This window comes from Octopus sinensis, linkage group LG22 (genome assembly GCF_006345805.1).
Source record: "Octopus sinensis linkage group LG22, ASM634580v1, whole genome shotgun sequence".
NCBI classification, from domain to species: domain Eukaryota; kingdom Metazoa; phylum Mollusca; class Cephalopoda; order Octopoda; family Octopodidae; genus Octopus; species Octopus sinensis.
In genome coordinates this window covers 8356560-8378451 of record NC_043018.1, presented here as the reverse complement: position 1 = coordinate 8378451, position 21892 = coordinate 8356560, and the positions used below count along the sequence as shown (strand labels likewise).

The 21892-nt window shown below is 39.5% G+C and overlaps 1 protein-coding gene across 1 annotated transcript in view; it reads left to right on the top strand.

The window, feature by feature from the left end:
* The first annotated feature begins 4070 nt into the window (after positions 1–4070).
* LOC115223325 (acyl-CoA:lysophosphatidylglycerol acyltransferase 1-like) overlaps positions 4071–21892 on the top strand; it is a 114946-nt gene continuing 97124 nt past the window's right edge. The window contains exon 1 of the mRNA XM_036512243.1: positions 4071–4120. The gene's annotated coding sequence lies outside the window, so the exon portion shown is untranslated. The remainder of the gene's footprint in view (positions 4121–21892) is intronic.

Here is a 21892-nt window from a genome sequence, read left to right as displayed (position 1 = left end):
ATTTTTTTTTCTTCACAAATGTAAATAAACCCAATCTGTTTCTTAAACAAGAGACATTTTCATACGGCACAGAATGTTTTCACCTCAATAGACATCATTGATTGGTTGAAATTGCAGAAAGTGAAGAAAAAAATACAACAAATATCTTACAAACTATAGAATTTTCTCAATAAAGCTAAGAGAAAAAGATGTTTTATAAACACATTCTACCAGTATACGAAGTTTAAAAGTGTTTAGTTACGTGGAGATTATTTTAAAAACTGCCGTTCAAACCGAAAAAATCCAACAACAGCGAAAGGCCACAAGTAGGAGAGCAGGGAAAAATAAGAGAGCATTGTAGTTCGCTTGAAGCATTGTGTATTGTTTGTAAAAAATAATACATAATAATAATAATGTGTTTTGAATGGCACAACAGTGTACTATAATGACAACATCAACAAATAGTCCATTGTTGTTATTATAATGCGCTGTTGTGACATTCAAAACACATTTTTATTACTCTCTTTTACTCTTTTACTTGTGTCAGTCATTTGACTGTGGCCATGCTGGAGCACCGCCTTTAGTCACACAAATCGACCCCAGGATTTATTCTTTGTAAGCCTAGTACTTATTCTATCGGTCACTTTTGCCGAACCGCTAAGTTACGGAGGCGTAAACACACCAGCATCGGTTGTCAAGCGATGTTGGGGGAACAAACACAGACAGAGAAACACAAACACACATACATATATACGACAGGCTTCTTTCAGTTTCCATCTACCAAATCCACTCACAAGGCTTTGATCAGCCCGAGGCTATAGCAGAAGACACTTGCCCAAGGTGCCACACAGTGGGACTGAACCCGGAACCATGTGGTTGGTAAGCAAGCTACTTACCACACAACCACACTTACGCCTATTGTTCATTATTTTTTATGGAAAAATAAGGTTTTGCATGGAAGGTGAGCGTTGCAAGCCACTGTAAGGAAGAAGAATATCGCTTCCTACTGTTTCCCACCAAAAACATCTGTACTTAAATTTGTGGGACAATGAAAGAAAGGTGGTAAAGATGGTGGGGGTAGGAAACCAACACGGAAGATGCCTTCCTTAGGAAAGTCAGAAAATACTGTCAGCTGGTCGACCTGTGTGAAAACAATAGATGGTCGGCTTCTTTCAGTTTCTGTCTACCAAATTCATTGACAAGGCTTTAGTCGGCCCAGGGCTGTAGTAGAAGACACTTGCTGAAGGTGCCACGCAGTGGGACTGAACCCGGAACCACTCCTGCGCCTTACCTAATTTCTGTGACATATATTCCCCACCGTAGGTGATTTAGACCTTTTCACCGCAACACTACAACTGCCCAGATGCGACCAACCAATGTAGGCGACAAAATTCCCACACAACAGCATGTATTTTGTAGAGTCATATGTTGTGACAACTGGCCATATGTTTCCACCATTCCCAATGCCCATTCTTGCTGCACTAACCTACTCATCCTCTTGGATTGCTTTCTCAGCGGCTTCCGATAATTTTCTGGCAACATCTTTTCTTTCCTTCGTAGTTAGTCCAAGACTCCTGAGCATCGAGTGAATTCTGATTCCAACAAATCCTCTAACACATATTTCTGCAGGACAGCATTTGGATCTTTTAGGTTTGAACGGCAGTTTTTTCTAGCAGTGTCATGTGAAATTATCACCCATAATTATGACCCTAGTATCGATCTATCGCATTTCAATCTGTTTTAGGGTTAGGGTTAGGGGTGGGGGGAAGGGTATCTTTTTTTCTTCACAAATGTAAATAAACCCAATCTGTTTCTTAAACAAGAGACATTTTCATACGGCACAGAATGTTTTCACCTCAATAGACATCATTGATTGGTTGAAATTGCAGAAAGTGAAGAAAAAAATACAACAAATATCTTACAAACTATAGAATTTTCTCAATAAAGCTAAGAGAAAAAGATGTTTTATAAACACATTCTACCAGTATACGAAGTTTAAAAGTGTTTAGTTACGTGGAGATTATTTTAAAAACTGCCGTTCAAACCGAAAAAATCCAACAACAGCGAAAGGCCACAAGTAGGAGAGCAGGGAAAAATAAGAGAGCATTGTAGTTCGCTTGAAGCATTGTGTATTGTTTGTAAAAAATAATAAATAATAATAATAATGTGTTTTGAATGGCACAACAGTGTACTATAATGACAACATCAACAAATAGTCCATTGTTGTTACTATAATGCGCTGTTGTGACATTCAAAACACATTTTTATTACTCTCTTTTACTCTTTTACTTGTTTCAGTCATTTGACTGTGGCCATGCTGGAGCACCGCCTTTAGTCACACAAATCGACCCCAGGATTTATTCTTTGTAAGCCTAGTACTTATTCTATCGGTCACTTTTGCCGAACCGCTAAGTTACGGAGACGTAAACACACCAGCATCGGTTGTCAAGCGATGTTGGGGGAACAAACACAGACAGAGAAACACAAACACACATACATATATACGACAGGCTTCTTTCAGTTTCCATCTACCAAATCCACTCACAAGGCTTTGATCAGCCCGAGGCTATAGCAGAAGACACTTGCCCAAGGTGCCACACAGTGGGACTGAACCCGGAACCATGTGGTTGGTAAGCAAGCTACTTACCACACAACCACACTTACGCCTATTGTTCATTATTTTTTATGGAAAAATAAGGTTTTGCATGGAAGGTGAGCGTTGCAAGCCACTGTAAGGAAGAAGAATATCGCTTCCTACTGTTTCCCACCAAAAACATCTGTACTTAAATTTGTGGGACAATGAAAGAAAGGTGGTAAAGATGGTGGGGGTAGGAAACCAACACGGAAGATGCCTTCCTTAGGAAAGTCAGAAAATACTGTCAGCTGGTCGACCTGTGTGAAAACAATAGATGGTCGGCTTCTTTCAGTTTCTGTCTACCAAATTCATTGACAAGGCTTTAGTCGGCCCAGGGCTGTAGTAGAAGACACTTGCTGAAGGTGCCACGCAGTGGGACTGAACCCGGAACCACTCCTGCGCCTTACCTAATTTCTGTGACATATATTCCCCACCGTAGGTGATTTAGACCTTTTCACCGCAACACTACAACTGCCCAGATGCGACCAACCAATGTAGGCGACAAAATTCCCACACAACAGCATGTATTTTGTAGAGTCATATGTTGTGACAACTGGCCATATGTTTCCACCATTCCCAATGCCCATTCTTGCTGCACTAACCTGCTCATCCTCTTGGATTGCTTTCTCAGCGGCTTCCGATAATTTTCTGGCAACATCTTTTCTTTCCTTCGTAGTTAGTCCAAGACTCCTGAGCATCGAGTGAATTCTGATTCCAACAAATCCTCTAACACATATTTCTGCAGGACAGCATTTGGATCTTTTAGGTTTGAACGGCAGTTTTTTCTAGCAGTGTCATATGAAATTGTCACCCATAATTATGACCCTAGTATCGATCTATCGCATTTCAATCTGTTTTAGGGTTAGGGTTAGGGGTGGGGGGAAGGGTATCTTTTTTTTCTTCAGAAATGTAAATAAACCCAATATGTTTCTTAAATGAGGGACATATTCATACGGCACAGAATGTTTTCACCTCAATAGACATCATTGATTGGTTGAAATTGCAGAAATTGAAAAAAACAAACAAACAAATATCTTACAAACTATAGAATTTTCTCAATAAAGCCAAGAGAAAAATATGTTTTATAAACAAATTCTACCAGGATACGAAGTTTAAAAGTGTTTCGTTACCTAGAAATTATTTTTAAAAACTGCCGTTCAAACTGTAAAGATCCCATTTGCCTTCCTGTAACTTAAAGGTACGTCCCGATACTTCTTTACCACCATCCGTCACCATGTATCTCTCCTACAGCTAAATATTGTTACCCGTCTCTCTCTCTCATACTTCCCATCACCAAACATTTTCTCAATAAAGCCAAGAGAAAAATATGTTTTATAAACACATTCTACCAGTATACGAAGTTTAAAAGTGTTTAGTTACGTGGAAATTATTTTAAAAAACTGCCGTTCAAACTGAAAAGATCCCAGACTTTTCGCTCAGTCTTTCGGTCTCATGTGAATTTATAATCAATAGAGAAAGAAGATGAAGCCTTCAAAGCAGTTGTCTGTAGTTACCCTCTTTCTTTTTGATTTTGGAAGAGACATTCTCATCAGCAGAGCAGCTGATCTCTACAACGGTACATACTTTTTCTTGTCTGTCCCAAACAACTATATATCCGGCCTGTTATTTTTGAACTTGGTAAAAGTTTTGATGAGAATGTTCCACTAATAATCCCTGTGTTGATGTTTATGCATGGTTTCAATTACAAAGAAGTTCTCTATATTTATCCCAAGACGTCTTTTTCTGGACGGCATTGTGTATTGTTTTTTTACGAGGGGGTGGTGAACAGTTCCTGACTTTGGGTAAGATAAAATATAGGAGAATCAGTCAATTATGATTTCATTCAACATATTCCCCTCTCAGATTCACACACTTATTGCAGCTAGTCTTTTATTTTTCTAAGCCCTGTGAAAGAAGTCGAAAAGTTGTGCCGCCAACCAGGCTTTTCATGATACCCTCAAAGCCAGGAACTTTTCAGCACCCCTCATATATATATATATATATATATATATATATATATATATATATATATATATATATATATATATCATCATCATCATCGTTTAACGTCCGCTTTCCAAGCTAGCATGGGTTGGACGATTTTGACTGAGGAATGGCGAACCAGATGGCTGCACCAGGCTCCAATCTTGATCTGGCAGTGTTACTAAAGCTGGATGCCCTTCCTAACGCCAACCACTCCGAGAGTGTAGTGGGTGCTTTTTACGTGCCACCGGCACAGGGACCAGTCAGGCGGTACTATGTAAAAGATATACTATGTCTAATGAATCAGGACTGACCTGGGGCTAAACGCCACCACCAAAGGACACACTAGACAATGTAGTCCAAGATACACTATGTCTGAATAAAAGACAGGACGGTCACAGCTGGAACATCTTTGACCATAGATCTGTTGGATCAGGACTGACTTTGGGCTAAACAAAAACACATTAAATGATGTCTTCCTAGATACACTATGACCGAATAAAAGAGAGGATGGTCAGAGCTGAAACATCAGTGATCACAGGTCTACTCAATCAGGAGTGACCTGGGGCTAAGCAACAAGGAAGAGCAGATGAAGGACGGTACTATATATCTATATAGATAGATAGATAGATAGATAGATAGATAGATAGATAGATAGATAGATAGATAGATAGATAGATAGATATGAGGGGTGCTGAAAACTTCCTGGCTTTGGTGACCCTATAAACCGGCCTATCCCACTAAATGTATTTGTTTATGCTGCATCTCTGTATGTCCTCTTAGTTAACAAATGGATTAATACAATGGATTAATACATTAATCAATAAAGTGTCTTATTCAGTATTTTATAATCCTTCTAGTTTAGCATTAAAAGGATAAAACTCCTTCTCGAGTTAAACTCCGTTTCGCGGTTTCTGTGTTGTATATATTCCCCTCCTGGACAGGATGCCAGTCCGTTGCAGGATTTCTCATTTTTGCCAGCTGAGTGGAGCAACACGAAATGAAGTGTTTTGCTGAAGAACGCAACACATTTCCCAGTCCGGGAATCGAAATTGCAAAATTACAATCAGGAGTTTAACACACCTAATAACAAAGCCACGCGCTCCACATAATGGAGCACTTAAAAAAAGGTAAAGCCCCACTTCAGTCACGAATGACCATGGGATTGCGCTTAGAAAGTTACCCTCCGAGGCACAGGTCCGGAAAATGGGATTTTTTTCTAGCGGTGTCAAATGAAAATGTCACCCATAATTATAACCCTAGTATCGATCTATTGCATTTCAATCTACTTTAGATTTAGGGTTAGGGGTGGGGGAAGGGTATCTTTTTTTCTTCGCAAATGTAAATAAACCCAATCTGTTTCTTAAACGAGGGACATTCATACAGCACGGAATGTTTTCACCTCAAATGGAGGTCAGCGATTGGTTAAAATTGCCGAAATGCTCGAAATTTCAGACGAAATATCTTACAAACTATAGAATTTTCTCAATAAAGCCAAGAGAAAATGATGTTTTATAAACACATTCTACCAGTATACGAAGTTTAAAAGTGTTTAATTAACTAGAAATTGTGTTGACATGTGCCGTTCAAAAGGAAAAGATCCAAGTGTTTTGCTCAAGAATACGAAATACGGCTCAGCCCGGGAATCGAACTCACTACCTAATGATTGCGAGTCAGGAGGGAGGGAGGCTTCACATAATGGAGCATTAGTCATTGAATAATTGTGTCACATTTTTAAAATTCCCCCTCATAAACAGACGTTCATTGAAGTCCCCAAAATAGTAAAAGATTCATATCAGATCTTCTCTGTTTTAACTTTTAGCCATAATTTATGCTGAGTTTGACTTCTTCATGTATCCACCATAACCAGTACCTTTTCCGTTTTCCTTCAACAAACCTCTTAATTCTACATTTCATCTTTTTTCAACTATTTTATCTTATCAATTTGAACAGTTTATTTTCTACTTCAATTGCTCTCTTTCCAACAGTCATTTCTTTGCTATTTTATTCTCAGTGATTCCAGAAAGTCCTTAACAGACGATACACACTGAATTACTAAGTTCTGCACTATTTTTTTTTTAGATATACATCTAAGTTCTGTTCCGTTCTGTAATCTACTTGACATATCTTGTAAATTCTTCTGGGTGTTTAAATACTAGTGACATTATATCGTAAATGAAGACTGGGATATTTTATCCAAATTTTTCTAAATGGAACCATCTTACAAATCTACTTCCTCTTTGGTTTAAGTAATTATTGTTTGCACTGTACTACACCGCGTTTACAACTATCAAATGGTTAATTAGATTGGTAAGAGTGCGACAAATAAGCTTACTATTTCTAGTACAAGAGCTTCTATTGCACACACACACACAAATATCCTCTCTCTCTCTCTTACTCTCTCTCTCTCTCTCTCTTACTCTCTCTCTCTTACTCACTCCTCTCTCTCTATCTCTATCTCTCATACACACACACGCACACACACATACACACATACGGATGACTGTGTATCTGTGTGCATGTGTGTTTGTTGGTATTTATGTATATAGGTTTGTGTTTGCGTATGTTTATGCATGTGTGCGTGTGTCTATTCACACACGTCTATATGTGTGTGTGTGCGTGTGCGTCTGTGTGTGTGTGTGTGCGTGTGCGTCTGTGTGTGGTGTGTGCGTGTGCGTCTGTCTGTGTGTGTGTGTGTGTGTGTTCATACATGCTATATACATATTTGTTTAATGTAATACCGACCGCCGACCAATTTTCATTTACAAAGCATTTTTCTGGTCGTCTAGTATTTACTATATTTTATCGGTATCGTCCGTATTACAATCACTGAGTTGAAACAACATCGTTAACGCACCGATAATCTTAATATATTAAACCAGCTCTCTACCAACAAATAACGATGTATGCAAATTGTTCTAAATAGTTCATAGAAGCCCGTAAGGGTTGCATAAGTAATGTCTATGGTGACAGTTAATCCATAAAGCGCTGCGATTTGCACTTACAAAGCATGGGCTGCTGAGCACATTTTATGAAGATGAGACAACCATGCACACATAAAAAAACAAAAAATCATTAAAATATCTTCTTAGTATATAATGGTGGCAACTTTTACGGATCTTTTCCGTTTGAACGGCAGTTTTTAACATAATTTCTAGGTAACTAAAAAATGTTAAACTTCGTATACTGGTAGAATGTGTTTATAAAACATCTTTTTCTCTTGGCTTTATTGAGAAAATTCTATAGTTTGTAAGATATTTGTTGCTTTTTTCTTCAATTTCTGCAATTTCAACCAATCAATGACGTCTATTGAGGTAAAAAGCATTCTGTGCCGTATGAATATGTCCCTCGTTTAAGAAAGAGATTGGGTTTATTTACATTTGGGAAGAAAAAAAGATACCCTTCACCCCACCTCTAACTCTAATCCTAACTAACCCTAACATCAAAACAGATTGAAATGCAATAGATTGATACAAGGGTCTTAATTATGGGTTACAATTTCATATGACACCGCTAGAAAAAACTGCCGTTCAAACCGAAAAGGTCCAAAAATAGCGACCATATCTTCTTAGTATTTAATGGTGGCAAGTTTTACATCATTTGAAAAGTCATAAGTTGAACTATTAGTCCTCTTGCTTTCGGGGGGGGGGGGCTTATCGGAGCCTTTGAGAGACATTAGACCCCAGCAAAGGCCCATAAATTAAATGCATCTATCTGGGCCACAGTCATGACCTGTCGACCTGTGCCTGACGGCCACGATCTTGGGCTGTCACGCCTTAAAGGGAGTCCTCAGTTACTGATGAAATCTCAATACAAGGTTGAAACTGGTCTGGTTGATTTTTTTCGTCTATCTACACAGATATTAAATATCTTGTTTTTCTTTTCTATCTTTTATTTTTTCTTGTTTTAGCCATTAGACTGTGACCATTCTGGGACACTGCCATGATAGATCGTTAGCCACTACACACATTTTTTTTTTGCTCCTTGTTTTTTTCTGTGTCCCTTTCTGTAGAAGAGCGTAGGCTCGAAACGTAAAAGAATTTTTCTATTCCTGAGCATTATACTAATACATCTGTTTGTTTTGTACACCACCTGTCTTCGTCTTTTGTCTTTTTCATAAACTCTCCCTATATATATATATATATATATATATATATACACATACATGCAAGGTTTTCTTTCAGCTTCAGTCTACCAATTCCACTCTAAAGGCTTTGGTCAGCTTGAGGCTATAGTTCAATTTCTAAGCATTCTGGGACTCCCAGATGCTCCTGTGACAGATAGATTCTGCAGTATAAACACTGAAACACAACCCTATTATTGCACTGGTAATAATAGCAAACCTCACAGCCAAGCTTGTGCTTATATAAAGTCAGCATTTACATTTGTTTGTTACTTGTAGCATTGGCTAACATTTATAGATATGTAACGATATGATATTTCTGTATGTGTGTCACCATATTTCTGTGTGTGTCACCTGTGTAATTCTGTTGAGGTGAAGTCAACAGCAATAACACACATTCTGTTCAGATTTTAAAAGCAAAAGTATTTCTTTATCATCAACAAGGCGTAGGAGTGGCTGTGTGGTAAGTAGCTTGCTTATAAACCACATGGTTCCGGGTTCAGTCCCACTGCATGGCACCTTGGACAAGTGTCTTCTACTATAGCCTCGGGCCTACCAAAGCCTTGTGAGTGGATTTGGTAGATGGAAACTGAAAGAAGCCCATCCTATATATGTGTATATATATATATATATATATATATATGTATGTGAGTGTATATGTTTGTGTGTCTGTGTTTGTCCCCCCAACATTGCTTGACAACTGATGCTGGTGTGTTTACGTCCCCGTAACTTAGTGGTTCGGCAAAAGAGACCGATAGAATAAGTACTAGGCTTACAAAGAATAAGTCCTAGGGTCGATTTGCTCGGCTAAAGACGGTGCTCCAGCATGGCCACAGTCACATGACTGAAACAAGTAAAGGAGTAACTATATATTATTGGTACTACAAACAGTTATTTACCCTGGAACAGCACTTTATCAATGACACAGAAAAACAGGTGAACGACAGGTATTTGGTTACTTCCAGCAGCTCAGTGGTTTAGCTGTGTTGTTATTGTTATTGCCATCCATTGGTCTTGATGCTATGGCTACACTGCTTAAAACCAACCAGTTTTAACCCTTTCGTTACCGCATTTATTTTGAGATGCTCTGTGTTTCTTTCTATTATTTTATATATAACAACAAAGAATTTAGTAAAATAATTTAGTTATCGTTAAGCTAGTGTTAGGAACATAAATTGTGACTAAGGTTTGGTGGAAGATTTTAATTCAAAACTTATGAAAACTAGACATTTGTACTACAGAGCCAGAGCTGGTTTCAGCCGGGGTTGGTAATGAAAGGGTTAGGGTGTACCTCATTGCTTCATGGCTCCTGGTTGCTAATGGCTAAAAAGCACTAGATGTATAGCTGATGACCTTATAAGAAAAAGTGCACCAAAAGATGAAATGAGATCTCGGTCAAGCATATATCTCATGAGTCAGTTCCTTAATGATATCATCAATAATTGATCAAATCTCATTTGTGTTTATTCATCATCATCATCATCATTTAACGTTCGCTTTCCATGCTAGCATGGGTTGGATGGTTCGACTGGGGTCTGGGAAGCCAGGAGGTTGCACCAGGCCCAGTCTGATCTAGCAGAGTTTCTACAGCTGGATGCCCTTCCTAACGCCAACCACTCCATGAGTGTAGTAGGTGCTTTTTATGTGCCAGGCGAGGCTGGCAACGGCCAAAATCGGTTGGTGTTTTTTTTACGTGCCACTGGCATGGAGGCCAGTTGAGGCAGTGCTGGCAACGGCCACGTTCAGATGGTTCTTTTATGTGCCACTGGCACTGGCATTATTTTTATATCAGATTCAGTGATCTGGCTTCCATTTCTAAGCATTCTGGGACTCCCAGATGCTTCTGTGACAGATAGATTCTGCAGTATAAGCACTGAAACACAACCCTATTATTGCACTGGTAATTTATTAATTGAAGTAGACATCAAGAAAGTGTTTCTTTCGTATCTATCAGAACAAGCTTAGTACTTATTCTATTAGTCTCTTTTGCCAAACCGCTAAGTTAGGGGTACTTAAACACACCAACATCAGTTGTGAAGCGATGGTGGGGGGACAAACAAATACACACAAATGTCTATACATACATACATACATACATACATATATCATCATCATCATCATCATCATCGTTTAACGTCCGCTTTCCATGCTAGCATGGGTTGGACGGTTCAACTGGGGTCTGGGAAGCCCGAAGGCTGCACCAGGCCAGTCAGATGTGGCAGTGTTTCTACAGCTGGATGCCCTTCCTAACGCCAACCACTCCGAGAGTGTAGTGGGTGATTTTATGTGCCACCGACACAGGTGCCAGACGAGGCTGGCCATATATATATAATCTTTATATATATATATATATATATATAATCTTTGTATATTTATATATATATATATATATATATGTAGGTCCCGGGTTGATTCGGGGTTAACCACAGTAAATAAGGTACTCAATACATAGCAGAGTAAAATTAATTTATTATATAGAAGGAGCTTCTACAGGACTAGAACTGTTTCATTCAAGAGAAATCTTCAGGAAGCTAGTTAACAAGAATTGTATTGGCATTTATACATTTAGGCAGGTTTAAAGGGGTGTTGGTGGGGGACTTTCTGGGGGTAGGCATAGCGCAAAAAATCATACTTGGGGGAGTGGTCAAGGAGTCAGTGTTAAATTAGATAGGAGAATAAATAAAAAATAAAAAATAAAAAATAAAAAATAAAAAATATAAAATATAAAAAATAAAAAAAAAATAGAAAATAAAAAATATAAAAAATAAAAAATAAAAAATAAAAATAAAAAAAAATAAAAAATAGAAAATATATATATATATATATATATATATATACATATATATATATATATATATATATATATATATATATATATATATATATATATACCTGTAGGTGTACATGTATGTAGGTGTACATGTATGTGTGTGTATTTATATTTATTGGTGTATATGTATAGACTAGCCTTCTAAGAGTGTAGACATGAATCTGTAGGTACGCGTACGTATGTGTATATACGTGAATGTATGTAGATGTATGTATGTATGAATATAACGCGTGCGTGCGTGTATGCGTATGAGTGTACGAATGAGTGCGTGTACGTGCTAAAGAGTGTGCGTGAGTGAATGAGTAATTGTTTTCCAGTAGACGGATAAATGGTCTGGCTGTCATAGCCAAGATGTTTGTGACCAAGCGGCCAAAGATAACAAAAGTAATAAACGAAGATAATAAAATTAAAATTAGGGAATGGGTCTGTATTTGTATATGTATATATATATGTGTGTATGTGTAGGTATGCATGGGTACACATATGTATATATATGTGTATATATATATATATATGTGTATGCATATATATGTGTATATGTATGTGTATGTATGTATATATATGTGTATGTATGTGTATGTGTGGGTGTATATATATGTGTGTATGTGTGTGCATGTGTGTGTATGGATTTGTGTGTGTATGCGTGTATGTGAGTAGATGTGTGTGCATGTGTATATATATATTTTTCTGTGTGTATATGTATGTGTGGTCGTGTGTGTATATATACATGTGTGTATACGTGTATGCAAGTGAGTGTGTGTATGTATACATATCTAATTTAACACTGACTCCTTGACCACTCCCCCAAGTATGATTTTTTTGCGCTATGCCTACCCCCAGAAAGTCCCCCACCAACACCCCTTTAAACCTGCCTAAATGTATAAATGCCAATACAATTCTTGTTAACTAGCTTCCTGAAGATTTCTCTTGAATGAAACAGTTCTAGTCCTGTAGAAGCTCCTTCTATATAATAAATTATATATATATATATATATATATATATATATATATATAAAAACTTAGATAAACTTAGATATGTTTCGACCAAAGATTGGTCCAGGCCATGTCTAACTTAATAGCACCACCTGATAGGATTATTCGAATCCTGTTTAAGTCAAGTTTTGTTCAAGTAGTGAGTTCTTGTTGGGTGAGTTGTATCCAATTATGGGTGGCTTATCTGGTATTCTTTGAAGGAATCTATCCAGACTCTGTTTAAAGTTGATGGGATCCTTTTCCTCTTTGATCTCCCTTGGGACAATGTTAAATAGGGCAGGGCCTGTTGAGGAAAAGAAATTATGTTGCAGTGTACATGTATGTTGTGATCTTGAATTTATCAGGGGACGTATAGCCTGTGGTCCAAGTCTTGGATGAACCTTGAAGCTAATGTTTAGGTCGTTTGGGCAAAGTTGGCGGTATATTTTCCACATCGTACAAATGATGTACCGCTCACGGCGACGCTGGAGGGAGTAAAGTTTCAAGGCTTTAAGGCGATCCCAATAATCAAGAGCAGCCATGCCTTCAATTTGTTTAGTGAGAGCCCTCTGGGGTGACTCAATTCTGGAGATGTTTTGTCTTGTGTGAGGAGACCACAGTGGGCAGCAGTATTCAAGGTGTGGCCGTACAAAGGAGGAAAAAAGTGGTATGATGACACCTTGTTCTCTGGACCGGAAAGTTCTTAAGATCCAGGAACTCATCCTACGAGCTATATCGACCTTCTTGTTGATGTGTGCACTCCAACTGAGATCGTCATCAACAATTACACCCAGGTCTCTGATATTGTTAGAGGCTGTGAGCGGTTCCCCTGAAGGAAGAGAGTATGGCTGTTTTAGTGAGGAATTTCTTCCAAAATGCATCAGCTCAAATTTTCCCTCATTCAGTTGCATTTTGTTTCTGTCTGCCCATTGACTCACAGCATATAGGTCAGACTGGAGTTGAGTTCGGTCTGCTTCTTCATTGACGATTTGCTGGAGCTTAGTGTCATCAGCGAATATTTTCACTTTGCAGTAATGTACGACACTGGAAAGGTCGTTTACGTAAATTATGAAGAGTAGCGGACCCAAAACAGTTCCCTGGGGAACACCGCTGGTGACTTTTGCTGGGTTTGAGTGGACTCCATCAACTACAACATGTTGTGTTCTATTCGCCAGGAAATACTTAATCCAGTGTAGAACTTTTCCACGGATTCCAACATTTGCCAATTTTGAGAGTAGGATGTTATGGTCTACCCTGTCGAACGCTTTACTGAAGTCAAGATATATGACGTCAGAGTTCGAACCTGTTTCCAAGGCTTTGAGTACATCTTCAATGTGGTGTAAGAGCTGTGTTAGACAGTCCCTGCCACAGCGAAAGCCATGCTGATTTGAATTTAGGAGTTTGTGGGTCTCCAGGAAGTCAGCTATCCTTGATCTTAACACTCTTTCAAACACTTTAATGATGTGGGAGGTGAGTGAGATTGGGCGATAGTTGACTGCAAGGGATCTGCTTCCCTGTTTGAAAACCGGGATGACCGACTGGCATAGAAAATGTTTCGGTATATAACCTGCGTCTAACGAATTTCTCCAGAGGTTGGTCAGAGGGACTGCAAGTTGGTATCTACATTCCTTCAGGAGACTAGCGGGAAATCTATCAGGGCCTACAGCAGAGTAATGTTTGACCTCATTTATTGCTGCTACGATGTCGGTGGCAGTGAAGGTTATGTCTGAGATTTTGTGTTGGGAGTCAACTTCGTTCGTTTCCCTCACGTCAATATCAGTGGGAACACTGAAGACAGAGCAGTATTGTTTCTGCAGTATTTCTGCCATTTCTTTAGCATATATATATATATATATATGTGTGTGTGTGTGTATCAATATGGAAAAAAAGTCAAGGTAGAAAATGCTAAAGTAATTTAATAAAAAATATTTCAGTACTGGTTTCCGTCATGGAGAAAAATTGAATTTTGGAAAAATTAAAAGAAAAGATTTTTAAAAGAATATTTGCGTAGTATTCAAATAAAGAGGGCATTTTGCTTGTTTCTGTCTGTCTCTGTCTTGTCTGGTTTACACTTGTGGGTTTGAGGTTGTTGTAAATTCTTGGCAGAGGAGGAGGAGGAGGAGGAGGAGAAGAAGAAGAAGAAGAAGAAGAAGAAGAAGAAGAAGAAGAAGAAGAAGAAGAAGATAAGGGAGTGCTATAATATATATTTTTATCTAAATCGAATCCATTGTAGTTTGCCTGACTGCATTATGGACCACAGAGAAGTGCTCAACTTGAAACTGGGACATTATGCTTACCTAATGTCTCAGTGTCAAGTTAAGCGCTTCTATGCGGTCTGTGTGTTTTGTAAGAAAAATATAACTATATACACGACACACTTTCTTGAATATGTGTTAACGGTGTACATATTTGTCAACAATTGTATAGATTGATATGTTCTCTCACAACATACTTAATCAATTGATAAAAAGAATTTCTTTTCTGCAAACCCAGCCTGACAGAAAGCTTTCTTTCATGTTGTTTTCCAATTTGTTGTAACAGCAGCAGCAGCAACAGCAGCAGCAGCAACAGCAGCAGCAACAGCAGCAGCAACAGCAAGGAGGCGCAATGGCCCAGTGGTTGGGGCAGCAGACTCGCGGTCGGAGGATCGCGGTTTCGATTCCCAGAACGGGCGTTGTGTGTGTTTATTGAGTGAAAACACCTAAAGCTCCACGAAGCTCTGGCAGGGGTTGGTGGCGACCCCTGTTGTACTCTTTCGTTCCAACTTTCTCTCACTCTTTCTTCCTGTTTCTTGTCCCTGACTTCCTACGCAACCGCTGAGCCTGGAAGCGCATTCCTCCATCCGTCGATGCTCTCGGTGTCGGGGGTTGACCTGCTTTCTCTTCTGCAGGTCTTACGAATAGCAAAGGACCACGTTTCGGACTTCTCCCATCTTGCGAGCTCTAGAACAAAGGCCATTCACTCAACAACAACAGCAACAGCAACAACTGCTGCTTTGCTGTTGTTGTTTCTGTTGTTACACCCATCTTGTTGAGCTCTGATTATACATGCGTTTGATGTTTTGATAAAAGGTGCTCCAACTGCAAACACTCTGCTGTTTTGCCTTCTGTTTTCTAATCTCTCTATATAAAGCTGAAGTTGTCTGTGTGTGTGTGGCAGGTTTGGTAGCCTTCAACTAACACTATCTCCTCCGAGACCCTGCGGCACAAGTAGACCAAAATTGAGAGTATGATAGAAGAAGGCTTGCTCTTCATTCTGTAGAATAAAAAATTCAAATCGGACAATGTTAAAACCAATAATTATTTACATCAAAAAGGTGCTTTTTCTTTCTGAAAATCCCTATTTTTTACGAATTTTTTATTGCTGTGTCGCCATTTTTCGGTGTATTTCAACCAGAAAAATGTTCACTTAAAGAGAATAGCAAGCTACATAATACAAAATTCTTACTTTTCAAAAATTCCAATTCTAAAAGGTTGAAAAGAAAACAAACCCGAGCAACGCCGGGCTATACTGCTAGTCTGAGATAGAATTAACAGCTATTTCTGGCCAGTGAGTTAAACATACAAGAGGCTTCCTTGTTTGTTTGTTGATGTCGTCTGGTAGTGACTTCTTCCAAAATTACAATGATTCTATAATTCTCAGGAACTATCCTTTCACAGTTATCTTTCTTTATTAGATCACCTTTTCCTCTATCATCCAATCAGGTGATTCAGTTTGTTGTGGTTGTTTAACGCCTTTCCCTTCCACTTCCCTGAGTCAGCCCCGGTTAGGCAGACTTATAATCAATTGCATTGCAGCTATGAGCATTTCATCCTTATGTCTGGCATTGCATATCTAGGATCACTTTCATCATCATCATCATCATCATCACCACAAGTATCATTGTCATCATCATCATCATCATCGTTATCGTCATTGTTGTTGCTGTTGTCATCATCATCATCATCAGCAGCAGCATCAGCATCGTCATCTTCATCATCATCATCACCGTCTTCATCATCATCACCAGCATTGTTGTCATCATCATCATCGTCATTATCATCGTTGTCATCATTGTCATTGCCGTCGTCATCATTGTCATCATCATAATAATCATCAATTCAGCATCCATTTTACAATTGGGACTAATGGAGTTTATTGCAGTAGATTTTTATACAGCTGGATGCCCTTCCTGTCACCAACCCCCACCTGTTTCCAAATAAGGTAGTATTTCTCCATGGCCAGACATGTCTTTCACCAAAGATTGGAAGCGAAGGTCACTTTTGGCATGACGGTGACACTTACCTCCAACTATCACACGAGAGAAGGAGACACCAACATACATACAAACATATATGCACACAGACACACACACACAAACAAACATATTTATATATACAATAAGCTTCTTGCAGTTTCCATCTGCCAAATTCACTCACAAACCTTCAGTTGGTGGTGGTGATGGTGGTGGTGGTGATGATGAGGAGGAGGAGGAGGAGGAGGAGGAAGAGGAGGAGGAGGGGGATAGCAGTGGTGGTGATGGTGGCAGCTGTGACAGTGCTGATGATGATGATGGTGATGGTGACACTACTGCTGCCAATAACAATGATGAAAACTCATTCAGAAACTGCAAAATTTATAAGAATAAGTTAAATAAGGTGTTCTTGAATTGAATGCATCTTATTTAGTAATGTGAGCCGTGCCTTGCAGGAACGTCTCTCAGACCATTGCTTCTCATACTAACTGATGTGGAATACCGGCAGTTTTTTTTTCTTCCCAATGTGCCAGGGACCAGTAATATTTCTTAGTAATATTAATTTATACCTGAAACAATATGTATATAATGAAGTTGACAGTTTTTTTATCTTACATTTATTTTGTAAAGAAATAATACAATATTACAGAAGCTGATAAGGTGAAATTACTGCAGTGCATAAGGCGAAATTACTGAAATTATGCTACTATTGCTATTATGCTATTCTTTTCTGGAAACTCGCAGCATACCTATTTCGTTACTACCCACAAGGGGCTAAACACAGAGGGGACAAACAAGGACAGACACACGGATTAAGTCGATTACATTGACCCCAGTGTGTAACTGGTACTTATTGAATTGACCCCGAAAGGATGAAAGGCAAAGTCGACCTCGGCAGAATTTGAACTCAGAACGTACCGGCAGACAAAATATGGCTAAGCATTTCACCCGGCGTGCTAACGATTCTGCCATCTCGCCGCTGATGGCTTGCAAACTGGCACTGGTCTGTGGGCCACCACTTTGAGGAGCACTGTTTTAGACTGTATGTAACATTATTCCTGAGAGAATTCAAAAAAAAATTTTATTTCATGTCTCTTCTTTGTTTTCCAATTTGTATTTGTATTCTGTTGTGTCTGGGGAGGGTCATTTTTGTTTTGTGCCTTAGAATTTAACACACTCACCGGTAAAATTTCCACTTATTTCTTATTTTTATTTTCCTAAAATTTTCGTTGCATCTTGTGAGTGTGTTAAATTATAAGGCACGAAAAGAAAATGACTCTCCCCAGACACAACAGAATATGCTTCAACACATGAACTCAAATAAAGAATCTTGCAAACCAAATCCAAAAACAAAATGTATTTGTATTGTTTTTCACTTTTGCACACCATTCCAACTTATTTCAAGATCCTCATTCTACATTGGCAGTTTTTCCATCTTGCTTCGATGCCATGTTTTGATTGTAAGATATTGGAATGTCTGTTGGAATACAGAGATTTTTATTTTTAGCCATTGACAACTATACCTGGATGGTTTACATTGATCCTTTTGTCAGCCGAGTCAGGCATGTCCCATACAACTGAGATCATATCATTGTCATGTACAAAGTTCGGTACATGTTTACTCTACTTCTTATCTGCACTTACACTTAAATGTCAGATTATTATTATTGAGTAAGAGAGCAGCACATGCCATCAAAGTGACACTGGGTTACAAATATATGATGCCCAATATAGCCATCATGACTACCCATCTGATAAGGGTACACCAGCCACATGCATCACAACCATATGTGTGTTACATGGTGATCTCATATCAAGATAAAGAGTGCAAGACTTTGCAGGTGGGGCCCGGTTAGAATTTACTTCAGGTCAAGTAGCTCCAGTCTGTTTTGGCTTGGTCTTTATGGCTAGATGCCCTTCCTAATGCCAACCATGCCACCGAGTATACCCAGTGCCTTTAATGTGTAATTGGCATGGGGGCCCTTAATATGTCACTAGCACAGGTGCCTTTAACATGTTACTGGCACAGATGCCTTTCACATAACACAAGTCCCTTTCATGTGTCCCCAGCATAGGTGCCCTTTATGCATCACTGGTTCTGGCTACAACTATGATTTCACTTAGCTTTATGTGTCTTCACCAGCACAGGAAGTGACCAAAAGTCTTGGTCATTTGTCATTGTCTTTGTGAGACTCAATATCTGAAGATCGTATTTCATCACCTCATTCCCTGTCTTCCAGGGTCTACCTCTTCCACAGGTTCCCTCCACATTTAGGGATCAGCACTTCTTTACACAGCTGTCCTCTTCCATATGCATCGCATGGCCATACCAGAACAGTCTTCTCTCTGGTACACCACATCTGATGCCTCTTACTCATTATGCCAATATTAACAACACACACACCAGTTCAATTCCATTCCTTTTTTATTAGTCAGTTAGTTAAATATCTATCCAACCAACAGTTGGTTAAACAGTAAATTTTTTGTGTTTTTGTACAGACAAGAAGATATGATTTCAAATACAGTATAGCCTAGAAAACAGCAGAAAGATTGAGCATTATTTCCCTTATAAGATAAAAAGAAGTTGTCAATAGACAGCCACGGGACATGTACCCACACTCCTCGGATACCGGCTGAGCACTCTACCATTAAGCTAAGCTGCCCATTGACAACAATTCTGTCAAATTAAGTGCTAAATACAAATTAAGCGCTTTTCTTTTGAATGCAACAGCAACATGTGCAAACAAACTTTTATTTTATTTTTAGAAGTGTTGAATGTGTATTGTGTTATACAGACAAGAAAGTAATATTCCGAACACAATATAGCTGTGAAAACAGCAGAAAGATTGTGCATTTTACCTTTATAAGAGGGAAAAAAGTTGTCAACAGACAGTCATGTCAAATTCCTTTTGTTGCCATTTACAACCTTTTCACAGATTTCTCTCCCAATTTGTTATGGAGGCCAGGTTTGCCAGGTTAAGCAAACGAGTGATTAAGAGTGAAATCAAACCGGTGCGTGTGTTATTAATTTTGGCCTAATGACTCTCCCTAGACACAGCAATATATACATTCACACATACATGGTGGCTGCCCCCTCGTTATCGAGTATGGCCATTACATAAAGCTTAATCAATGTTGTTATCGTGTAATGCCTGTACAAGAAGATTATTTTAAAGTGAGGAAAGGTTGTGCACTGAGTCAATCCCACTCACTAAGCAACAGCAGCCATAATCGGAAAAGAAGAACAAGTCAACATCATCGGTAACCACTGAGCCACAGGTTTTATGTCGGAGTTATCCCAGTTACCTGAGTTACCTTCTTCTAGAAGGATGCCCTAACAAAGGCTAGGAGTCCTTCACTCCCAATGGTTTAACTGCGCGATTGGGTATTCAGTCCAATTATTTCTATGTCCCCACGCATGATACAGCTTTAAGACATTTATTGGATGGCTGTTGACTCTCAAGAGTTCCTCCGCCCTTTGACGGGTTTTGTTTTTCATCCCGCAGGGTGTCCAATAATCACCCTCCCCACCAAGCAAGCTTGGTGGGGTTGCCGGTTTAGTCGCCGACGATCCGACCATGCAACAGGTTGTACTGGGTTGCATAATACCAGTAGCACTCGAAAGTGACTTGACATGGACACACACATACATACATACATACATACATACAATCATCCTTTAATGTCATGTTCCTTGCTGGAATGGTTTGGATGGTTTGACAGAATGTGATGCATCTAGGGACTGCAATGAGCTCCAATGCCTGCTTTCGTAAGGTTCCTACGGCTGGATGCCTTTCCTAGTGCCAATATATATATATATATCTTATTGTGTCTAGGGTGAGTCATTGTGTGTGTGTGTGAGGGTATTAGTGTCTCTTTGTTTCGACTTTGTGCAGTGGTTGTAAACGAGTGCCTCAGTCATACATGCAGTGTCCATCATTTTGCAATCTCCTGTGAAGAATCTGTCGAGTAATTGGGAAATATTAGCTTTCCTGCTAGGAAACAGGTGAGTGAATGTTGGTGACAAGAAAGGTGTTTGACTTGCAGAAAAATCTGCTTCAATGAATTCCATCTGACCCACACAAGCAAGGGAAAGTGTACATTAAAACGATGATGACGATGACGATGACGATGATGATGAGGAGGAGGATGAAGATGATGATGATGACGACAACGACGACAACGACAACGATGATGATGAGGATGATGATGATAACAACGACAATGATGATGAGGATGATGATGATGATGACGATGATGACGTGGATGACGACAAGGATGATGGTGATGAGGATGATGGTGATGAGGATGGCAATGATGATGATGGTGATGGTGATGGTGATGGTGATGGTGATGATGATGATGATGACAATGACGATGACAATGACGATGACAATGATGATGATGCATGTTCTGAATTGAGTCCAGCTGCATTGGTGTAAAGCGGTAAAGAGGAAGTCTGCCCTGCATTCTGTTTTATAATGTCTGTGAGATTTGAGGGGGTGGGTGGGTTGATGTGGCGAAGATATGAAGCTGAGGTGGGGATGGGACAACCTGAGATGGAAGGGGGTTTAGGGAAGAAGCAGAGACGGGATGAAACTGAGTGATGGTGAAGAGAGAGAAAAGAAACTGGGGTGTGGCGTGGATGTGATGGAGGTGATAAAGTGAGGGAAAGACAAGAACAGCTCAGAAAGAGAGAGAGAGGGGGGAGAGGAAGAGAGTGAGAGACAGGAAGACAAAAAGACAGATAGACAGAGGGAGAGAGACAAACAAGAAGGCAGAGACAAAGAGAGACAGATAGACAGAGTAGAAGTATAGTATAGCTTGAAGAGAGGGGGGTGGAGAGAGAGGGGAGATGGAGAAAGGGGGGATGGAGAGGGAGGGAGAGAGAGAGAGGGGATGGAGAGAGAGATGGAAGTTGAACTGTAGTTGTGATGTGGGACAGAGGATGAGCCGAGCAAAAACTGGGTGGATTGATGAGGCTGACACTGAGCTGAGAAGAGGCTGAGTAGTTGTGATGGGGCGGGGGGGGGGTGGACTGGTATTGGGCTGTGGTGAGTGTGATGGGTTGAGCGGAAGGGAAAGAGAGTGGGGGCGGGGGGCGGGTGAAGCTGAGCCGTAGTCAAGATGATGGTC